Raw genomic sequence first — 24063 nt, forward strand, 5'->3', positions numbered from 1 at the left:
TAGTAGCCTATTAAAACAGCAAACAAGCAAAAAACCTCTGGTTTTGGCAAGGAGCTTGAGCTGTATCTGAATGTCTCTTTTCACACAGCTTCTTAGATGCTAGAAAGGACTGTCTGAATATAAGCTGAATCAATTACCACAGGGATACCTAGCAGACTTCTTTGGATGTATTTTTCATGAGAAAGGGAACCAGCAGAGCAACAGGTATGACTCAGTGCTATGCTAGATCCAGTCCTGGGCTGGAAAAGATCTGACAAGTTAAATAGGGTCTGACTTTTTTTTTTTTTTCCCCCAAATTTGCTAGATTTTTAGCTACGTGCCTTTTAAAAAGGGTGTTAGTAACATGGGTGTAGTTTATTAGATTGCTGGGGTTAAAAAATGGTTTCTCTAGTTTTTGACATGTCAGCTGTGTAAAGAAATACCCAGAGAGGGAAAAGTGTGAGTTGGACTGTAGCATTCGCTACATATCAAGGTGCCACGCTTAGATCACTGGTCGGCCCGGACCAGGGAAAGAGACAGATAACACACGCAGTGTGAGCGCCAACTTCCCCCTTTTATTGCGCAGTTAATTCCTTTTATACTAACAAGGGGAGGTGGGGTTACAGGTACATCACAAGGCTGCGACTAACCCTCTAACTTTCCGTGACAACGCGAGATCTTCCGAACGCCGACCCCTACATCGGACTTCCACACTGCTGATAATATCACAGCTTTATGGTCAGGTTGGGGAGAGGGGACTACTCACCGGCAGTAGAGCACCTCAAAGTCTCTCTGTAGTGATTAGTATTCCTGGAGCGAGCCTGTTTATTTCTTGCTCTTGAAGCCACAAAGTGTTCATATAGGCCATCGCCTCCTGTCCTTCCTCCCCCTGATCCTCCCAAAGCAAAAATCACCAGCGTAAGAGTTCCCGTGGGTGCTTTTTGGCAGACGTTGCTGTTAGGATCTTTTCATCTTGGATTGTCTTTCTTTCTCGCTTCAGGCCATTAGCCTTTGCCTTGTCCCCTTTGACTGCCCTGCATAATTCCTGCCCCTCCATGGCTCTTCCTGGTTTAGATTTATTAATTGAAAGGGGAGCTGCCACCGTGACACCTGAAGGGCTGCTGGCTGAGCCTGCGGTGGGGCAGCAGCCTGCAAAGGGGAGTGCTGCTCTTCAGACTGCCCTGGTGGCTCTTGCCGTTAGCTGTGCTTTGCTGACAGTCAGGGCACTTAGCCCCCAATTTAGCTTTTCTAATAGGCAAAAAGGGCTCCACAGCTATGAGGTGAATTTGAAAGCTGCGCCCTGCCCCAGAGAGAGCAGGGCAGAGATGTGAGGTGAGCAATATGGCACCCTGCCCAGGAGGCACCTCTCAAGAGCCGGGTACCCTGGGCACAGGGACCTGGATGGCCTAGCCTGCGGGGGCTCCAATTCTAAATTATCTTCGCATGTAACAAGCGTTGAGGGTGGGTTTGCCTAACTTATGATTTTCCTTGGGCTTGTGAGTTCAAAGCTGGGCAATGTCCTCTGATTCTTTTGGGTTTTCACTAAATTTCAGGCTTTACAAAAAAATAACTTCTTTCTTTTTGCCTGCAAACTTTTGTTTAATTCCTCCTCCAATTTATAGGCAAAAGGTACTTGCTCATCCTTAATACCTCAAATTAAACTACAAATGCTGTCTCAGGAGGTTTCCAGGCTATGATCTCTTTATTTACTGCTCAAAATTTAGTGTGGTTGAAGTGTTTGCTTGAAGGGTGAAGCAAAGAGACGAGGGCCAGCGTGGAATACCTTTGGCTGAGTACACACTTTGGCTGGGTCCTTAGGCTGCCCCTGCACTGTTGGGGTGTATGAAGGCTCTGCAGCCCCTTCTCTCTGCTGAGCCATGAATTCCCCCTCTGTTGCAGTGTTCAGGGTGGCTCCAGTAACAGGAGCTGCTAGTCCTTTAAAGCCTCTTTTCTTTCCTTCTTTTCCTTCTCTCATCCTTAACTGCTCTGGACATCTCTTCAGTACTAGGGAAAGCTAAATTGTCCATCTGTGTGGTTTTGTTAGGGAACAGAAAGAAGAAGCAAAGCTACCCTTCATTTACAACAAAAGATATGATAGGAGGAAGTACAAGGCTACTTAACACTGAGTAGGGAAAGTAAAGTTTCTCCAAAAAATGAAGGAAGATTTGAAAAAGAAAGCAGAAGACTAGTGGCAAGCCTATTTATGTTCCACAATATTGGTGACTATTGTGCAAAGTGTGACTAAAACCACACTGAAGGAAACCAAAATGATAGAGTGCAGTTATTCATACAAGCTTCAAATACTGTGGGATGCATTCCTTAGTCATAAAAAAAAAATGCTATGGTATCATTTTATTATATTCCTTCTTATAGTGGCCCCCAACCTCATAAATGACAAAGAAGGGTCCCCAAACTTGAGGGATGCCTGCAATACAGAGAGTAAATTACCCCTGAAGTTTGAACCTTCACACAAATGCAGACTGCTTTTGTGAAGTCAGTCGAGAGCCACGTTCAATCATGACATTTCTAAAACCTCACAATTTTTTAATAGTATAGAGTTTATACTTTTATTTACGTACTTAAGTTTAATAAATATTGGTCAGATTAATGCTTGATACAGTGACACAGGGAGTTTAAGTTTTTTTATTTTAAGGTGTTAGGTGAGCTAAGAGTTTAAGGTGACTTAAGGATTTAGATCAATAGAAAGTAATAAATTCTTTAAACCTTTAATGCAGCTTAGCTGCAGCTTTGCAGGCCATCCTTCAGACATTTTAAAAATTTTAAGGCTTCCTCATACAGCAGAGTTTGCATCAAATCCAGCATGTTTCAAAGCTGACTCGGTTATACATTATGTCCCTCTCAAAGTGATCTATGCCACTGAAATGAATGTTACCCAAAGTTTAATTTTTTCCCCTCAAACATTCATGAGTTTAAGGATGCTGTAAGCAGTTTTCTTACGGCTTGGCCTTGCAGTGTCACCCTTGTAGGTAGACTGCATCTGGCACTGAACGGAGCCTTCCTGTTCCACAGTGTTTCCAGCTTCCATGAGAGTGCTCAGCTGGGAGAAGAGGCTGAAGGGACCAGTAGTACCACTTCACATAACTGCAGAATAATTTTGGTTGGAGGGGACCTGTGAAGGTCATTTAGCTCAAGAGAGAACACTTTAAATGTGTAAATGAGTTTTAACTTTTTTTTTTGCCATTTTTTTCTCTGTATCAGTTCCTCTGATACTGTGGAAGCGAAAGCACAGAAGGTACAGTGCTACAATTCACAATTATTTTCCTATTTAAGAGACTTCTAAAGAAAGACAGATTTTAAATGGTGGGGGACGCTTCTGAGGCAGTGAAAGGGGAATTGCTATGCATGGGATCCACCAGAGTGTGGTACTCATCTCCCCACCGCAGCCTGCCCCATCAGAGCGAGACAGGCTTTCCCAGGTCCAGGGTACTCTGTCAGCAGCCAGCAACATCTCCTGCCACCTCACCTCCTGCCTGCCACTGCGGACAGATCCTATTTTGTTGACTAGTTACGTGATAACATAGTCAGTTTCTAGTGACAACTGGACAATAGAGGTGGCAAGTATCAAAAGTAGTAGTGGACATAACATGAAAACAACTTTTTTCTCTGTTTCTTTCCTGGGCTTTGCCTCCATTTACTACGTCAGTGTCTCCCAAACTTTGTGCACCTACAGAGCACTGTGAGCCACCACAATTTCTTTCACAACCTGGTCACCCTTAATAAAGTTTTGATTGAAAATGCTATGCCCTGTTACAGTGCCACAGATGGGAAAACCAAATCAAAGAGTGGGGGGAGTGCTTGACTCTTGTCCACCTGATTTAACTGGAAACAGAATTGGGGTCTTTGCATCTTCTTTTACTCACATGGGAAGTCTGTATTAATGGCTAGTAACATCCAGCCTATACCTATACCAATAACTGTGTATTGCTGCTGGGCTTTATTTCTATTCCTAACTTTATTAACTTACACATGTGATAAATTATTTTTAAGATAATATTCACTGGCATTACAATGCAGGAATTTTTTAATACAAATTATGTGAAGTGTTATAGTGACTCACTTACATTGGTTCTCAAGTAACCTTGCATTTAATTGCCATTTTGCAAAATCAATAGAAATGCTAGTTTTATGCTGTATTTCTTAACACGACCTAATTTGATTTGCAAGTTAGTTCAGAGCACATGTTTTATGTAAAACCATAGCAATGGTCTTTGAAAAGCACCAAGTAGGAACTGAGGAAATAAAGACAACCTCCAAGTGTCTGATAGCTCCCTGCTCTCAGGCCACTTTGTTGGGCCACCCTTTCTCACACACCTACTGCTCATCCTGAGGTGTAATTAGCTTTCTGTCCCACAACTCTTCTTGGAAACCTTTGCCTGAGCCGCAAAGCTTTTGCAGCTCTTTTTCCTTCCAGCCTAAATTTACTCTTGACCACTTTGTATGCACAGGTTCTGTGCCAGTGTTGTCTTTTATTTTAGATAGGTCTCCTTTCCCCAGTCTGCTTCTTGCAGACGTATCCCCAGTCAGCTACCCCTTGTTAGGCTGAAAAGACAGACATCTCGCACCCATTTTCCTAACCTTCCCACTGACCTCTCTGTCCCTCTTCCAGCTGGAAGGTGTCTCCCTCAAATGTGGGTGACCAGGATTGTATGCAGTTTTCCATATGGTATCACCTGGGCCTCGTACAAAGACATGAATGCTTCCCTATTTTTACTGGAAATACCTCCCCTGCTGCCCTTGTAGTTACCTTTTCAAAAAAAGAAATTGAGTGAGTTTGGCAAGGTGTACCTTTAGTAAACCCATGTTGCATTTTATCCCATATTGCTTTTACCTCTGCATCATTAATTAGACTCCCCACAGAATGCTATTTTAAAGCCTAGCAAGCTATTCAAGTGGCTCTAATAGACCTGTAAATATGGGTCAATTTTTTCACCTCCTTAATTCCAGGTCATACCCTTGCAGTTCCCCAGTCCTACAGCACTGTCCACAACTTGATTACTTTATCAAAGAGATTTGCCAACAGACTTGAAAAGTCATGTGGCAGAGCTTTCCTAACTTAAGGCAGGATATTTTCTCATCCTTCCTATTTGACCATGCTGGTCACCTTTGTCTTAGGGAAGCTGTACATTTTCTTCATATTCAATACTCAGTTTGGCTGACTTACCTGCACTTTTGTTCTTTCAAATCAATGATCTAACTTACTTACAAAACATTTTTGCTGTGTTTCCCATTTAATTTAAGCTGAACCAGTTTGTAATAACTTTGTAAAAGATATTTTCTATGATCAGGTGTCTTAAACAATGCCTTTAATATGAACCGAACCAAGCCTAGGCTGTGATCATCTCATGTTTGTTGAATGAAGGTTGCTGAGGGTGAAGGTACTTGTTGGCCATCCCAGCTAATGGTATTGTCAGACCATACTACCATTAGAAGCATTTGGTTGCTAACCTATATCTAGGCTGTCACAGTTTGTCAAAATAACATTTCTGATGGCACTTACTTCTCGAACAATGTCCTTAGTGAGATTGTTGGGTATAGCCAAATGTGGTGGTGGAATTCAGTGGCTGATCATTGGAAAATGCCTTTGTCCCCCAACAGTGATTCCCCCCCCTCCCCCAAGCTCTTCCTGTATATTGGTGCCATCCTTCTTTCTTATTATGGCTTCCTTCTCATATAATTCCCTTATAATGTCCAGGTTATTTTTTTAAATTTCATGGTGAAATTCAGTGGTCTCAAGAATAAAAATTAAAAAAACACAATTACATTCCCCTCAGGAATAATACTGCATGCTTTAAAATATGCCTTTAGTGTGGATTTCAGAAAAATCAGTGAGGGCAGACATATTGTATAAACTATGTTAGATGTGTTCTCAGTTGTCAAAGTGGGCTTCTTTTATTTATGGCTTTGATTAGCTGTTACTCAGTTTGGGGACACAGGGAAAATTTGGGAAGAGTGGAAGCCCATAATGAATGGCCAGGAGAACACATTTTTCTAAAACAAAAAAAACCACCAACCAGACTATTCTATAAGCAAATGTGCCCAATGGAGATAGTCCAGACAACTGCACCTGGACACCACCTGGATATAATTAAGGTCCCAGAATGGAAGATGTGTTAAACTAGATGCCAGAAAATTTAACAGTGTCTCTCCTTTATTCACCTGCTGTAAAGGGATGGCATATTGCTCTGAGCTAGATAGTACAGTTGTGTGGACCCATAGGACTCTGGATACCTTTGAGGAAGACTTTTTTTTGGCTCTGCCAGTGTCTCCATATATATGTATTGGATTTACACTGCTTCTTGACCCTACAAGCAGCAACCAGACACAAAAGGTATTGCTATGGCTTACATTGGCTGTGCAAGAAGGAATTCCTTTGGGTGTCTCCTGTGCTCATATCCACAGGACAGGCACAGTCCCTGTGTGTTTCCTGTTCTCCTTAAAAGTGTTAATTCTTCTTAAAACAGCACTCACCATGTTGTTTCGTTCTCTCAACCATTACTGTCTGTGTTATTTATTTCTCAATGTGTCATTCAGCACTAAACTTCAGAAACACTCATTTCACGTGCTGCTTTATTATCCTGAAGTGGAGAAAACACAAGAAAGTTTGCAGATATTTAAATTCGGCCTATTCAGAGACCAACTGTGTTGAAATGAAATGTAGTGCTTTGGCTGAAAAAAGTGAAGGGGAAAAATTAAGTTCAGCAATGCAGAATGTAACAATCAGTTGGTTAAAAGCTAACATAGTGCCTTCATTAAATGTTAAAAATCTCTGTTGAAACAGTATTAGCACAGCAGGATTGTGAAGAGCCAGAGGTAAATAATGACTCAGAGCAAATAGGCCTCAGCAGGTGTGTTTCACCTTATTGTGATCAGAAACTGTCCTCATATATGTTCATAATTACGTCTAATCTCATTATTATTATCATTACATGTGACCTTGCTAAGTTTCTATAGTAAGAGTAAATGGAAAAAAAAAGCAGTACAAGCGAAGACATTCTGTGTGTTATTATGTTTTATTAGTTCTGTAGAGGAACTTGGGACAGGAGTCTGTTGCAATAGACAATGCAAAGGGTGTCTTGGTCCCTGACTGACTTTCTCATATGGGATGCTCCAAGGGAGCATCAAAGGGAGAGACATGCAATCAGATATTATCATGATTTGCATAACTGGAGGCTGACAGACAAGCTGGACCAAGATTTGGCTATGCTAGGTGCTTTATAATCACTGAATGATCTGGTCCTTGCCTGAAAAAGTGTTAACAAACTTGATATGCAAGAGAATAAAAAAAATTTGTACTTGAAGAGCATCTCAGCCATCTGCGACTCCTTCTCAACCTTCAGAGATCCTGGAAGAAGTGGGTCTTGAAGAAGGATCTAGGATGGTGGGTCAGACCTATCTTGTCTGTCTGTTGTTGGATTCAGTATTGTTCCTCATTAATGGAATATACGGTAATAAATAAATATGTGGTAATACATATATAAGAGCAATAGCAATGCTGAAATCCCTGCCAGTGTGCAGGGTACCTCTCTCTCTTTTGGGGCTTGAATCTCCCTGATGCTGGGGTTTGGTGGTTCATCTTTGTTGGAGGAGCTGGGAACAGCTTGGGGACACAGCAAGTGACCAGCATTGTGGTGGGGAGAGTGTGGTTCAGGAGGAAGGATCGGCACAGAAGGTGTGAAAAGGAGAGCAGAGGGACCAATAGGTTCATATGCTTCTTGTGGCTTGAATGGGAAGCAAAGCAGACAGAGGAGCAGGGTCCTCTGGAACAGGAGGGCAGGCACAAGGGGTCTGCACTTTGGGAAGCGTGGTCCTGCTGCAGCAAAGGACTGTAAGGCAGGAGGTGAACTTGAAATGGGGATCAGCATAAGGAAAAGGGCAGACAGCAACAAGGGGGTCATGAAATCTGTTTTGAATAGACACAAGAAGTAATGCATATCTTGGATCTTTATCTCAGAGAAAAGCTGCTGTAATTTATGTAAATGATGATGAAGGATTCAATCATATAGAGATGTTTGTGTTTTAAACTAATTTGAAGTGACTGTATCTTTGGATACAGAAAATGTCTATAGGACAGGAAAGAGGGCCATGGTGGTAGGATTTTCCCCATCATAGGGAATAAATGCTGAGCATCCTCACACTTGAGATGTCTGTGTAAAAAAAGGAAACCATTTTCTTGCTTTGTGTGGAAGCACGGCTCTATTCCCAGCTAAACCTTCGTGATACAAATTAGAACAAAAGGGTATCAAATCAACTAAAGAAAAAGAACACAGGCACAAATAAGTATTGAAATATATATATTTGGGCAGAGTATGAATGTTTAAAAGATATTAATATACCCTCTGAGAGATGAGGAAAGGTTCTGCCATCTCCTATTATCTGGCTTAGTAGGCTGAGTAAGTGAATAATTCAGAGAGCAAAGTTTCTCCAATGAATGAGTCACCTAGACTGCAAACTATTAGCATGCGGCCAAGGCACATTGAAAAAGGAGAGTTCATCCACACTGGTTTTAGTAACTGCTCCACTCAGTGGGGAAATAAATCAGTTTTTCCTCAGTTAACAGAAGATCTGAATAACCATCAATTCCCTCCACAGTATCTGCAGCACAAATGGTATCACAGATGCTTGATTGTGGGTATAAATTAGCATATTATGCCCATAGGGGGAGGCTAGATGATGATGGCTTAGTAGCTGAAGCCTCCTGGCCTCTGGGAAAGTGCAAATATAATGTCAGATGACTCAGTCTGCCAGGTGAGCAACAGGGGCTGTGCCTTCACAAAACAAAAAGGTGAAAAATGAAGACATACTGTAGAGCTGTGTCTGTGGTCATAGATGCAGGGCTACCTGACATCAACACTTACTGACATTTAAAGGGGAGGAAAAGCCCTCAGCACCTTTGAAACTTAAATTGATGAGAAGAAAGAATGGAGAAGTTTCTGGATAAAATGCCACTGCATGGGCCTTTCCTCTCACCTACTGGCCCCTCCTGGAGGAAGGGATATGACAACTACTTGGAAGTCTTATGAGTTAAAAAGAGTTGTAGGAGCGATCTGTGGAAATTCAGACCTCCATCTAGAAGGCAGTATCTGTGACTGAAGATCCTGGCATAGTTTAAAAGCAGAAGACAAAGCAGGGTAGAAATCAGCAGATTTGCAGATTTTTGCTGGCTGCAGAGACTTCTGGAGAGGACAGAACTGCTGTAACATTATCTTGGTCCCAGACCAAGTTGAATATGGACTTACTTAAGAATTGCCAGTTACTGCATACATAAGCAAAACATTTCAAGTTCCCCACTCAAACCCCAGGGGGATATCATGAGTTTGTGAAGGACTGCTGGGCTAAATATACCAGGAGTCAGTAGGATTGTGATGGCAGAGAGCAACGAACAATGGACTTTACTGGCATTGCATTAGAATCCCACCACAGCCCCACTTCTGGTCCCCAGGGATAATAAGCAGCATCAGTGAGGGACCAAACTAGGAGGGGGGACCAAAATCAGCACAGCACTATAATTCACCACGCCAGCCTGGCAGGGCCACTGTCTTCTTTCCTGTAGTTTATTTCCCTTATTGTACTTCCTCACAGCAGGTTTTCCTCCCGGTCTTTTTTCTATTCCCATCCTTTTTGTTCTTGCCACCCAATTTTTTCTCTTTTACAAAGAAGACTCTGGTTCCTATAAATCTTCCAACACTCAACACCTCTCTCCTGGTGGCCTGTTGTTCATGAGGCAGCATCTGCACGGTGCCAGGTGGGATCCTTTGTCAGCGATTGACAGGAGATGCTGCTGCTGCTGGTAGCTATTACGCACAAGAAAAGGAAGGTGATGCTGAACCAAGGTTGTTAAAGAACCACGTGGATCTTTCCTCATGTTGGGAGGACAAGTCTGCAGATTTCTGCTTCGTTACTGCCTGCCAGCATGGAGCTGTCAATTATTGCCTGTGCTTTGACACCCGAGCAGCAGCCTGGCCTCCCCCTCCTCGGCCATCCCTGCCTCCTCTGCTGCGCAGAACCACCTCTCCGGGTTAATGAGGTGCTGGTGTGATTTTGGCACCCGCCTCTTGCACTGACAGCTGTACCTCAGCTCCAGGAGTCCTGGCACGTTACCACTGCTGTCGCTGACCCGGGCCCCTTGCTGGAGCTGCTGTGCACCTATGGGTTCCCATGGGTTTTTCCCTGTTAGGTTTGGGGAGGGAAGACAGCAGCAGTAGCCAACGCTGTTAAACGAGCAACTTGAGTGAGAATGTTTTTTCTTACAGGCTGGGCCAGTCCATCTTTTGCTGCAGCTGCTAAGTGAGGAATGGAAAAGCAGAGTCCATCCTCCTCCTCCTCGGCCTCTGCACACAGAACAGTCATGGGTGCCCTGTAATGGGAGTAGATTCCTGATGAGGACAGGGAGCATATCCCTCTACCTGCCTGCCAGGGCAGTCAGCAATGGTAACTACGAAAGCAGCAATGGTAAAAATCCATTTTATCATCATTAGATCAGTGGGGGGTATCCTGGGAAAGGGGAGTTTTTCATGTCCTGGGTGTGCACCTGCAGACATGCCTCTGAAAGTGACACCTGTGCAGGCTCTCCTGTGCCATCTGCCACCTGCTAGTGCCACCTTATCCAGGATAGGTCCAGCTCTGCTCAGGTGCCCATGGCACCCCCAAAATGTTCACTGCTACCGAGGAAACCACCTCTAGGATTTCTGGAAAGAAAACGATTCTTAGGAGGCATGAGCAGGGCTGGAGCAAGGCTGGCGCAAGGGGGATGTCTCTTAGCATCCATGTAACTTATTTAAATGTTAGAGCTATGATATCTACAGTGCAGCCAAGGATGATGACATTGGGAAGTGGCTTCTCATGTAGTTACTCCAGTCCTTGATCTTTAATACACAAGCAATGACTCGGATGCATGGACCCCTTCTCCTTCTTTATGACAGCATTTTCCCACCTGATGAGTATTTTTACTCTTATAGATCTTATAAGAGGAAAGATTGGTGTAGGAGTTTTGGTAAATTGCCTTGAAGTGCTTGTAATCAGTACTATTGCCAGTAAATTCATATTCTTGGAAATACTGAGATGTTGCTGTATAAGGGATCTTACAGGCAAGGGTGATGATGAAGGGCTGCTTTGTAGCAGGAGAGCTGAGCTGTTGCAGCTGCAGAGCCCTCCAGCACAGGCACAGCTCATTGGCAGTGGGCTGTGGTTCAGAGGGAGGAGGGTGAGGAGGAAAGGACACTGAGGCTGAGCTAGAGCTGCCCCAGGCACCGCTAGCGAGTGGAGACTACTGCCTGTTAACCTGCCTCCCATCACTCCTTCACAGGAGCTTTTGCTAGTACAGCTAATTCTGCTCTAGGGATTTAACAGGAATAAAAAAAAGGAATAAAAATGTCACTGCTTAAACCAATGTGGTTCCACAGATAGAGGTTTCCAGTGCAGACTTAGCCTCAGGTCAGTTTTGTAAGGGTAGCTCTTGTCATCATTTACACTAAAGCTGGACTGTTGGGGAAAAAAGTCAGCAAGGTTGCAGCATCACTGACCCTTTGATTTTGCCTGTTTCCCGGTACTCACTATTTTGGAGCCAAGGTTCCAGCAATGGGCAGATATCAGGAGAATCACAGCATTTGGCTTTTTTTTTTTAAAGGCCCTCGACTGTGGCTGGAATATTGACAGCCACAGTCATGAGGTTTGAAACCAGGAGGAGACGGAAAAATAACGCGATGCCAATTTCACTAATGTGGGGCTACACCCCATCACTTTTTTCGTTTTGGGGGTTAGTAGCCAGAGGCATCGAAGTGACTTTCTCCTTCCAGAAATACCCTCTCCCCACCCACTGAAATATTTTAGTCTTCATTCTTTGCACAGTTTGTGATCCCCAAATCCCCCTGGCTGAACGGCAACTCTTCCTTTTCAGTTGCCTTTACTAGCATGCGGGTTTGCTGCTGAAAGGCGAGACCTGCATCTCCCGTAAGGCTGCCGTCTCACCAGCCTGGCAGTACTTTGCACATCAATTTATTATTTTTTTTTTTTACATAACGAAGGCTAAGCATCTCCACGGAGTAATGCCCGCAGCAGGAATGACACAGCCCGCCCGGGTGGCTGCAGCCACTGGATGTCACTGTTGTTCCGCGGACCCCCCCACCCCCCGGCAGCCACCGGCGGAGGAGGTATTGGTGGCAACCGGGTGGCAGAGCACAGATTTTCACACCCGCTGCGGGATCGGCTGGCTGCTTTAGGTGGCTCCGAGCAGTCCCGTCTCACGCTGAGGGCCCGTATGGATGCTATGAGTGTGAGGCGTGGATGCTACGGGTGCCACATTTTGCGGGCTCTGAGGCCGTGCCCTGCCGGTTGCTGTGCACTGTTTGCCATGATAGAGTCTGCTCCTTACCGTGATGAAATTAGCTGAGTTACAGGACAGAAGGAGCTTCCCTGGAGTGACAGGTTTGGGCTGAGGACCGGTTCAGAGGATTCTCAGCTGCCTGGCACACAGCCTGCAAAAATGCAATAGTCACAAAGAGTGAAGGAATAAGGCGACACAAATCTCTGGCCCAAAAGAAGCCTCTTTTCAGCAGCCAGTCCAGGCAAGACAGCTGGCAGGATCCCCCAGCAGCAGCTTTAAGGTGCCTCTGACATTTTCCATGGCTGCTCACTTAATCCCCTCTTGCTGTATGCGGGGGTCTGAGGGCAGTGGCAGTCCAGCCAGGGTGTGCAGGCTGCATCTCCTGTGAGCGTGGGGGCTCAGCTGCAGGGTGCCAGGAAGGGGGCTGGGAAGAGCACCACCCCCCAGCCTGTGCTCACTTCCCAGGGCAAGCAAGGCCTGGCGAGGGGTCAGGGTGCAGCTGGGCTGCCCAGTTAGGGAGCTGGGAAGTGCCCTTAGATGCTCCCAATGCAGACAACAGTCAACGAACACCAGCAATCCTGGACCAGTGGCTCTGTCCAGAGAGGATGATTGCAGCCAGTACAATATGTCAAGCAAACCTGTGAATACTCCTGCTTTGTGTAGGAACAGGTTAGGCCCCAGCAGACTATAGGGCTGGAGAAGCAGAGAGACAGTGGAGAAGTAATTTTTCTTCTCTTTCCCTCCTCCCCAATACTTGAGCCGAACACAAGCCCCTCACAGATGAGGATTGGTTTCTAGATCCGAGAGTCCAACACACGGCTGTTGTGCATTTGTGCTTTAAGGAAGTTTTTTTGCTCCCAATTGCCAGTCTGGCTTTAGATTAACTCTGTAGACATGTCAAGATTTGTCTTCTCATGTGAAACGTCCTACCTTTCTAAGTGGGTACCTGTTGTTTTCCTACTAAATCCCTGTTGTCCAGTTGATGCAAAAACTTCCAAAATTGTTTCTAGCAAAAGGAGATAGTTAAATGGTAATAAAACACATCCGTACAAATTAATTACTTACTTAAAACTTCAGGAAGTCATAGACTTCCAGTACGTGAAGAAAAAACATTCTGGTTAACAAGGTAAAATGTTGCAAAGCAACACTGCTCCTTAAGAGACACTTATTTTTTCTTTTAACACGTTCCCTTTTACTGGAGTCTTGAGCCAATAAGATACCTAAATATGTAACTAACTTTAAGTCATTTGGATCTAATTCCCTTGGGTTTCTGCAAACAAGGGACAGTCCCATGAGTGGTGGCCTGAAGTGACCTTGATTGTACGGTAATAGTAGCAGTATTAAAAGGAGTGAGGAAGATGCCATGGAAGAGTGAGGAAACAAAATTTAAGATTGAAAAAGTGAAGCTGGCTAAAAGAAAATGAGTTGCTCAAATTCCATTACTAGAAACAGGTATTGAAGAAAGGCTGGAAAACACCCAGCATCTGGATGTAGGTGACCTGGCACATTTGGTTATGTGGCGATCTGTGCACAGTACAGGCATCCCCCAGTTAATCCCACAGAAAAGCTCCCATGGCATAATGGGGCAGTCAGGACATCCCAGCTCAGTTCTAGAAACACTGAGCCATTCCTTAGCATGTCCCCCAAATGCCTCTGGAGGAGCTGTGACCTTCCCAGACCCCATGTCTGTGCTCAGCCAGAATGGGATGCTGGCTGTGGCAGGCAGAAGAGGCAGCGAGGTGCCTAGAAACGTGTGGCTCTCTGAGCCCATCATGCTAGTGCTGTGCTGCTCACAAGACTTGCTGTGAATCTTGGAAATAATCGGTACTAACATTGCTACCTGGCCCGTGGGAAGGGTCTGACTCTTTTCTAGATCGCTGGGAAAAGGGAAAAGTGATTCCTGTCTGTGTGGATGTGCCCTACGGATGCTGTCCCTCACCTGGGGGCCTCTGTCCCTGGAGAAGCATGCTTTGCCCCTTAATTTTTGTAACCCAGGAGACTGCTTGAATCATGATGGGCCACTCTAATACAAGGAAATACCCAGACTAGTGACTTCTTAAGCTTTTTTCTCCTTTGATCTTTTCTTCCTGGAGGCATTTATTTGATCTTGGAAGGATCTTAGGGCTACAGTCTGCCCTGGCAAAGATATGACAGAGAGCGGAGGAAAGAGATTTTGAGTCTTTTATTCCAACTATTCCCCTACATAACTCAGGCAAAATATTGGCATGTTTCTCCCAGGAGCACAGGGGTAGGACACAGCAAATCTGAATGGAGACAAACTAAGTGAAATTTCTAGGATAAAAGCGACAGGAGAAGGTGAGGGCTATGAAGGGTAGGATACTCTTCTAGAAAGTACGACATGGGTCTCAGGAGGCTTGGATCCAGGAGCCCTGACAGCCTGTGTAAAACTATGTAAAGGCCACCTGATGGCTTTGTTCCTCAGCTCCCCACCCATGAAATATCCCCTGCCCCTTCTCTATTTAGCCCTAGCAGGACTGTGGTTTTTCCTGTTAATGCAGTGATGGACAAAGAGGGGGGTCTCACTTTCTGTTGAAGCCACTAGATGGGACCAGAGTAAAACAATGAAAATAATTTTGCCATGTAGGCCAATAAAGACATGTTATCTTTGCCCTTTAAATACTGGTCTCAGGATTCAATTCAAATGCCACTTAGGCTTCCAGAGTTACCTGCAAAAAATTAAATATTTTCTCTGTTTCTTCTTTCTTCCTTCTTTGAAGTAAGCTTCATCTGCATACCTGGTGTTTGCATTGCCTTGTTAGAGGAACCAAATGGTGTCCATCTGTAGATACGAAATATGGAGGGGCCATTTGGACTGCTGAAGTGCTTCCCTCCCCTCCTCGCACTCATTCCTGAAAGCACTGAGAGGAGCGTTAAATACCGGAGAGAGATCAGGTTCAGACACAAATGGAGAAAAGCTGGGGAAAGCAAAATAAAGCACATCTTTATGTTTCCCTCCCCACCAGCTGTGGCTGGGGAAATAAAGCAAAACCAGGAGGGCTCCAAAATCGAACGACTGAAAGGAAGGCATGAGCAAGGCAGCAGTCTGCAATCCTTCCCCCATTACTTTGCCCGTCCCAGCACTCCCTTCCCCACTGCCCACCTATTTGCCAGGGGCCGTGACGGTGAGCCAGGCAGGGCAGGGACCCTTCCCCCCACTCTCTGTGGGAGGGAGCGCACTGGCAGTGCTACAGGCATAACAGCATCTCCTAAACCACATCGCTGACAATCAGTCAGAAGCTGAAAGTAAACAACTTATTTACATGCGTTTTAAATACAGCTTGGTGCCCAGCAGCCGGATTATTTTGAAAAGTGGGTTAAAAAAGTCACTGTAAGGCAAGGACCTTACATACCAAGCTCCAGCCCTCGACGCATTAATATGGCTGAGTGGAGATACTAACATAACCTTACCTGTAATGGCATGAACACACCGCTGTAATAATTCATTTAGAATGATGACACCTGAGACCTAATTTAAAACTCCTAGATGAATACTGTTCTCACATTCAAACCCCAAGGCTGCTGCAAACATACCTAAGAAATCCTAAGAACTATAGAGAGCCTAATTGAATTGGACTTAAATGGACCATTGAGGTGGCCTCACAGAGCTCTAGGGAATTTATATTGTCTATACTGTATCAGAATCACAGCTTGAACTGAATAACGGGTTACATTCAATCATGTTACTGTAACTCATGCTTGAGGAAAGGGGGAAACCTTTTGCTATCAGCAAGGCTGTATGGAAAACAATTTCAAATCACTTTAAACCCAGTTGGCAACTACTTTGCCAATTATGGAGTCCTTTGGGAAAGGTGTGTGCTAGGGCTCGGGACTAAATGATTTATGTCAAGCGCCCCAATCCCCGGAGGCACGTACAGGAGGCTGGAGAGGAGGTGCTTATGGCTAATTATTTCTCCTAAGAATACTTTAGCAAGGTAATTTGCGCTTGCAGATGAGTCACTCTGCACACTGAACATAACACGGGAAAGCAGAGACTTCAGTGCTACAGCACACAGACAGATAAAAGGGAAATGAACGGGATCTTCAGTCCTTAATCTCATATGCAAAACCCCAGGCCCCCCCCAACCCCCCTGCCTGCCCCCCTCTCCCCCAAGGCCCCCTCACCAGCAATGCTCAAGGGGGACCACAGAGGCATGCCACCACACCTAATTACAGAGAGGAGCAGAGCACTTAAAAGGCTGAGAAAAGTACATGCTGTTGGTGATGGTGGTGCAAATCTGCTGGCGGATGGTCAGGCGGGAGGGAAAAGCTCGGCAAGCCGAAGCAGGTAACGGCCAAATGCCTTTCCAGCGTTTCTGCCTGTGCATCCCCTCAGTGCACTGGCAGTTTCTTTGCTCCTGTTGTCTAAAATCTCCTCACAGGTGCACTGTTGACACTGCGTTATAATTTATGAAGCTGCAGATGCCTGGAACATGTAATTCATTTTGCAGATGGCAAGTGTAAATTCTGCTGTTCCTTACATGGCACAGAGTTACCTGTTAATAAAAAAGCTGACCTCACAGATCCAGGCTACTCCAAGAGAGGTGTAGCAAACCTCTTTCCGATATGTTGCTACCATCGGGTAAGGCGTAAAGAGCATTCATCTTGCAGATGATTCAAGCCTGGTTTCAGGATCCCCTCTATCCCAAAGCTCAGGTGTATGGAGGTTTGGGAGTGACGCAAAGCGGGGTGAATTACGGTCAGAAGTTTGGGGTTGATTTGCAGCTGAAGCACATGTTAGGTGGTGGTACACTTCCTGCACACTGCCTCCCAGATTTTCAGCTGATTTTTAACCTGTATCATGTAATTGAAATTGATTCAGCCCCTCTCATTCATGCTGGTGAGGTGCTGGCTTTGGGATTTCAGGACCAGTAAGAACATGGATTCGTGACAAATGCAGAGCTGCTTTCCTTGATCAGGAGTTAGTAGAGATGCAGACACACTCCCCTTTTGAAAAATGCATTTGTGGTTATCTGCTGCTTTGAAGCAATTGAGAAGATAAAAGAGCGCCGAAAGTCCCAGTGGAAATGCCACTCAAATCTTCTGAGCCTGGATGGGTGCACAGACAAGGCCTGAGCCCCCAGCTGAGCCCAGAGCTCTGCACAGCAGATGCGCTGGTCGCACTGGTGCCTGCTAGGGTGTGGGTGGGTAGTGAGCCACCAGGGATGCAACCTGCAGCTGCAGCGCTCTGCGTGGATCAATCCGCAGTAATAACCTGGGAAAGATGTAAAGCACCTTTCTTTTTTTCCTGCAGTGATATAGGCAATAACACAGCTGTCATAGATGGAGAGGGGCCAATGGATGTGCTAAGCCATAGCAAACAGATGAGTTGTGAAATACCGAGTAGCTAAACCGACTGGCTTCAAAACAGCAATCCGACCAAAAATGGCTCCTGGATAAGTCTAGTTTGTCCAAAGGGTCTGTGGACTTCTAGTCTGCTCGCGTGACAGCCTTTCATTGGGAGTGCAAAGCAAAATCCATTCTTGTTGACCCGATTAAGGCTCGGCTGCAAGGACCAGCCACTGCTGAGAGAGTCCTCTCTCAAGCACCAGCTGCAGGGGAAAGCCAGTCTAATGCCAGCTGCCAGGACAGTGAATGTGCAGCATCAGCAGGCATCATAAACCCATGGCTGGCAATAAAAGGGTCTGTAGTTTGTAGCATTCTGGGCTATATATGCTGAAGCGAGCAAGCTCTGGAAGAGCCTTCAGCTGAGATTTGTTTGGGTTTTTTCCTTTTCTTTGGACATATTTGGGCCTGGGTTCAAAACATTCACATACTGAAGAAGACCCTGGCTCGTGGTATCCGTTAGAGAGGAGAGGAAGGGGGGCACAATAGACAACCCCATTTTCCCTGCCCTTGCTCACCCTGGCTCCCCTGCCAGCAGGATCTCTCCAGAGTGCAGGAATAAGACCTTAGGTTAGGTTAGTCTCATAAGGGGGGCAGGGCACACACTGCTCATCACTTGTGGATTTAAGCCGTGGTGAAGTTTGCCTTGGAAGCTGTCACCTGGCATGCTGGCAGGGTGCTGTCCTCTGCCTGATTGCTTCAGCCCCCTGGTCTCTTCAGCACTAACCTGCCCCAGAAGCCTGCCTGCAAGAGAGCAGCAGGAGCATGTTCAGCGGGGGTGTATGTGAAACGGGGCACTGGTTCAGCAGAAAGTCTTTCACTTGCTCTTTTCTTCTTTTTGATCCACTTCTCTTGAGTCTTTTCAGGCATGCTCACCATCAGCCACACAATTCCCTGCCACAAGAGCGTAAGAGTGATTCTTTCTGTCCCAGCTGATGAGAAAAAACATTATTCTGCAATATGGTCAAGATCTTCCAGGTCTTTTATTACCCAGAGAGGGATCACAGGAAAACTCCTCACAACTTTTCCTCTTTCAGTACAGGGAGTTTACAGCTATGTTATGCAGATCTTTTATGCATTTCTTTGTATTTTATTTTTTTATTCTTCCCAATCTCTTTTAAGCTTCTTCCCCTTTGCACATCTGAGCTTTGCTGATCACAGAGGTCAAACAGATTGAAAACATGTGTGCAAGTAAAGTGGCTTCACCTTTGACCTCAAGCTATTCCTCCTTGGGAACATTTAATTTGCTCTAACCAAATGTATTTTTATTTTAATGGAATGCTCTTTGCCTGAGGCAAACTGTGTAGAAGTCCATCAGATGTGTTTTCATTTTACCACTTTGTAGAAAAGTGTATTAATCCATTTTGCTTTACATCTGGAATTTTTTTAACACAGCCCTGGGATTTTCCCCTCTATTTGCAGTGCTACCCATGGCTCCTGTGCAAAAAACCAAAACAGAGCAATATGAAATAAAATGGACCAAAGAGGTGTGTTAAGAACAAAAGTTGATACTGACTGCAAAGGGCAAATTTTTTCGGCATCCTGAGTCTGTATATTTCTATTTCTGGTAGGTCATATATTTTCCAAGGATGATGCTATGTGCTATGCCAGAGTGCAGAGGATGTGAAAATTTGGCTTATAACTCTAACCTGAATCCTTGTGGTGAGGTGAGGTAAGCTTTACATTAGGATCAAGTTGTGGCTACAGCTCCTCACTTTCAGCTTGTGTCTCTGTGATTTAATTCAAGACTCACAGCACTTTGTGGCAGAACACAAAGCAGAAGATGCAACCATTTCAGACTCTGTTAGGGTTTTGATTGCTTTGAAAGTCTTACACATTAGTTTCTCCTCAGCAGCTCCCCTAAGCCATTTGGGGCAGTTTTCAAGCTGCTATCCAATGCATTCATGCATAGCCCATTCGTATCTGCCCAGCCTACCTGTTATTAGTATAATAACCAGGAGATATAGCTAGCTTTAGTTTTATTTTCTTTTGCTTTGTAAGAGATGATTTCCAGCTCATGTAATCTTCGTTGTTAGCTGTCTCACCATTCTGATCCTGCCACCTCTCATTTCTGGGTCGAGTACTGAATTCAACAGAACATGACAACCCAACATGAGAAAGCCAAGTAAATGTCATCCCCTGACAGACCTGAATGACGGAGCAAGTCTGTGCCTGGGCATCTCCATTCATTTTGCATGGTCCCTGCATCCTATTTGGGCAACTTGCTACTGGAAGGAGCATCCCTCCCCTTGAAACCCAAAAGGGTGAACAAGCCCCTGAGTGGCTGCAATGTTGTCCTACTTTTCTGCTGTGCCTCCACTTAACAGTCTGCTGTCAGAGGAAATTATTTCAGTACTACTACTGTCTAGAAAACTACAAAAAGCCATAATAGCAACAAAAAAAAGGATTGTGTGCAGATATATAAAGCTATATTTCCCCCTCTTGTGGATCCAAGGGAGGATTCCCATAGTTGCAGGAAAATAGAGCCTACTGAGATTATTCATTGTGAGTAAATTCAATAAACTGGGGGGATGTGGGGGTGGTACTTTTTTTCCTTTTCTTCCATCCGTGCATCAGTTATTCTTCAACAAGATCCAATTTCTGTCAATGAGAATATTATTCCTAAGTATTTGTTAAACAGCTTGGACAAAGCATTTTCAGTCCAGTGAGAGGTTCACTTTGGCTATTCACTATTCATTATTCACGGTGTGTGTGTTCACATAAGTCATATGATATTGTCTCTGCTCCTTACTTGAATAACTCTAGTTAAACAGGAGACTAATGAATGTTGGAGCACACATGGTGAATAGCTAATAACGAGGAACATGTTCTCTCACTTGCACCTGTACTCAGCAATAACCAGGGCTGTCTTACAGCATGGGGTGGTGGGGCCTGTAATCTGGGCCTCCCAGCTCCAAAGGCCTCTTTTCCCTCTGCTGTGGCACTGTGTTTGCTGTGCGTGTGCCATACAGGTCACTCTGGGTGTGCAGCATGTTGCTATGTGCCATGAGACACTCCTGTTTTGGTCAGCTGGACGTGGGGCCTTGGGAACCCATGTGAGGGCTCCACCAGTGGACTCTGGTATGTAAACGACCTAACTTCTCAGTATAGAGGGAAGGAAATGGGAACCTGGCTATTTAAATGTTAGGAGACAGGAAAGAAACATGGGAAAAGACCATGGCCAACCCAGCCCCTTACACTTCACTCGAGCAGGAGATCCAGCTCCCTCATATTGCGGTTCTGATACAGAGGAACCAAGTGGTGCCATGGATGTACCTCCACAGCAAACTGAAGGTGTGATTTTAGCATATAAAGAGGAATCAGTGCCAGGTGCCAGTTAACCAGCATGATTATCAGTATCTCTGAAGGTGCACTGCACAGGCTTCAATAACTGCTGGCAACCAGGGACTTGGGTATGTGCTCGGTGACTAGCTTGGAGGTTGGACAGCTGCAGCCAGACTAGAGAGGCTCTGCAGTCATATGGCTGTGACCACCACCTTCAAGACAGAAGGCAAAAGCATCCCTGATCACGCACCTTTCTCCTTCTTACCACCCTTATTCATTGTTTTTAGGTGTGTTCTCTTGTGTCTTCCATGATCTTATGCTTGCCTCTACACGGTTAAAGCTGACATGTTCATGATGTTACCTCCCTCAATTTGCTTTGCAGCCATGTCCAGGGCTGCTGAAACCTGAAGGTACCTCTGAAAAGATGGTAAGTATGCTTCATATACACCATCACAGTCACTGATGAAGGAGAGTGGAGGAAAATATTCTCCTTTCAGAAGCATCTATTCTTATATCTCTGTATTGACATCTTCAGTTCATGCACCGGCATATGCTCACCCTCCTCATATGCGGTGCTAAGCCTTCTCTCCAAAGGGACTGAAGGCATGTGTTAAAGTTGCTTGGGCTCATAAAGACTGTGATTTAGATGAAAATGTGTGTGGTGGAGTAGCTGTCTGCTAAGCAACTCTTTTTCCATGCCCTACTCTGTGATGCTGCTCAGAGTACTTCTGAGGAATGTATACCTTTATGAATTTAACCCTTTGGGCCAGAAAACTTTCAGAATTCAGGGAGAGTTTACTGAGGTAGCATTTGTGGCCATCCAAATATATCAGGTGACTTATTGCCCACAAGAAATACCAAATTAAAATTATCACTATAGATATGCTGAAAATGTCTTAAAAATAATTTGTACTCATCAGCTAGCACATCTCTCTGAAATCTTCAAAGAGCTGGTAGGTTTGAGGGAAAGGCTAAACATTTTCAGCTGCTGTTTTTGAGAAGCAGAGGTGGACTTGCCATTGTGGGTATCACTAGGGAAAAGGAGAAGGTTTGGCTGTGGCCCCAGGTGATGGTTAGACCTCGGACTTATTTGATCTCTTCTGGCAGTTTGTTCCATCGCCAGATACCTTCAGCCAACGGTGGTGGTTTTGCCATCACAATTGCCTTCAGATTTTTAGGGGTGGTGTAGCCATAAAAGTGGGGTTTATGCCTCCTTCTTGTTACTTAGGAAGCTGATGGGGCAGGGCTACGTTGCTATGTTGCTTTTGTCTCTTCATAGTCTTGTGCTCTCCCATCTGCTGACTGCTTCTGCCTTTTTCATTTCTCTTTGGGGAGACTACAAGGTCTCTTGGTGCTGGGAACATTTTTCCTCATGTGTTTGCAGCGTCTAGCACAACAGAGCCCTGATCTCTGCTGGTGGATACTAGGCACTCAAGAAATACAAACAGTAAATAATACTCTTTCCTGCTGCATTGATCTACCTGTGCTATAGATCAGATGGGAGAATGTGGCTCTTAATCTTCTTACTGTCAGGATTATACAGGTATATTTCTGATAGAGAACTTTTAAACTACCATACAGTGAAAAGTTGGAAGGTCTCTTGTAAATCATACTATACTCACATATAAACATAACTTAAATCAAGCTGATGAGCAATACCCTCAACAGGATAAATGTCTGATACTGGATTTATTTCAGATCTGTTTACACAAAGGATTGATGACGATCGATATCTGCCCTCGGGTTGAGCCGGGAAACAAAAATGCTAGCGATCAGCTAAGCTAGACCACTTGATGTCACTATTGCTTGACAATGTGCACATGCAACTGCAAGAGTATAAATGGGGTTAGTTCAAAAGAGGAGTGGGACAGGGGGTTTAAAGAAGGCCTCTGGGCCATCTATTTAAAAAGAATGAGAAAGATACACTATTTAGGAATGCGCATAAATTCTGCTTCTGTACATTTAGCAGCTTTAGTGGAGAACTCCCTTCCCTTCCCTTCTGTACACATGGCTGAAAGTGCTCTGTCTGGGTTTTGAGCAGAAGGATTCATATGCTTTTCGCTCATTCACTGTAAGAACAAGACACTTTCCTCATCTCTTTGACACCTCTGTGTGAAAAGCATTGCGGTACTGGCCAGAGAGCCCCTCTGATCCAGTAGTCCAGGCTTGTATTAATAAACCTTTGAATTTACTGTACGCCAGGTAAGGATCCATAATGATGACTATGAAGCAGAATACTTTCGTCCACTGCCATGCAGCTTTCTGGCTACCTGGCTGATTTTTACAAAATGCAGCCTGGATTTCTTTTGATGGGTTTGGGACCTCACCTGTGCAGACAACAGAGGAAACATATTTATTTGCTTACTGTAGAGATTTCACCATTCAGTGATCTTGTTAGTCGCAGCTGAACTGGTAAATTATTTATCAAAGTCCATGGTGAATAAATATCTAATACTCATACCCACACAACTTCATCTAAGTCCCATGGAACCAGGCAATGAGTTTTGTCTCCTTTTGAAAGGCCTGAGGTTACTAAATAATTCAGAAGGTTCTCTCCTGGCTGTGATAGGATGTGCAGCTTTAGATTACCTCAAAGTGCTTTTTGTTAGGAATTAAGCTATATGGGTCACTCCTTTTTCTTTGTCTTCTGGTAATCTGTGTGTTTACTCAGATGAAAAGTGGGTGAATGCCTTTCTGCATGAAACTCTGATGCTGATTAAAAAACAAATTCTTCGTTCTTGGAAGGACTAAAACTACAGGCACTTTGGGTATCTCTTTCTTGGATCATCCTCCTTCATGGAGAGCTCTTGGAATTGTCATGTTTGGGAGGAGCTACAAGTGTGCTGTGCTTACCCCGAATATTTGTATTTTATCTGCTGGGAATTTTAAACTTTTTTTTTTTTTTAATTATCAATAACCAATTCACTTTTTCTCTGCTGTTGGCTTTCCCCATTGAACAGTAGTCTTAGTTACAGCTGCTTATGTGGCTCTGTTTACAGGTGAAGGACAGAGACAGGCAACGTCTAAATTATTTGCACACACAGGATGTCCATAGGTGGGATTTAACCCACGTCTCCTAAGCCATGAGCCAAGTG

This window comes from Buteo buteo, chromosome 3 (assembly GCF_964188355.1).
Source record: "Buteo buteo chromosome 3, bButBut1.hap1.1, whole genome shotgun sequence".
In the NCBI taxonomy this organism is placed as follows: Eukaryota; Metazoa; Chordata; class Aves; order Accipitriformes; family Accipitridae; genus Buteo; species Buteo buteo.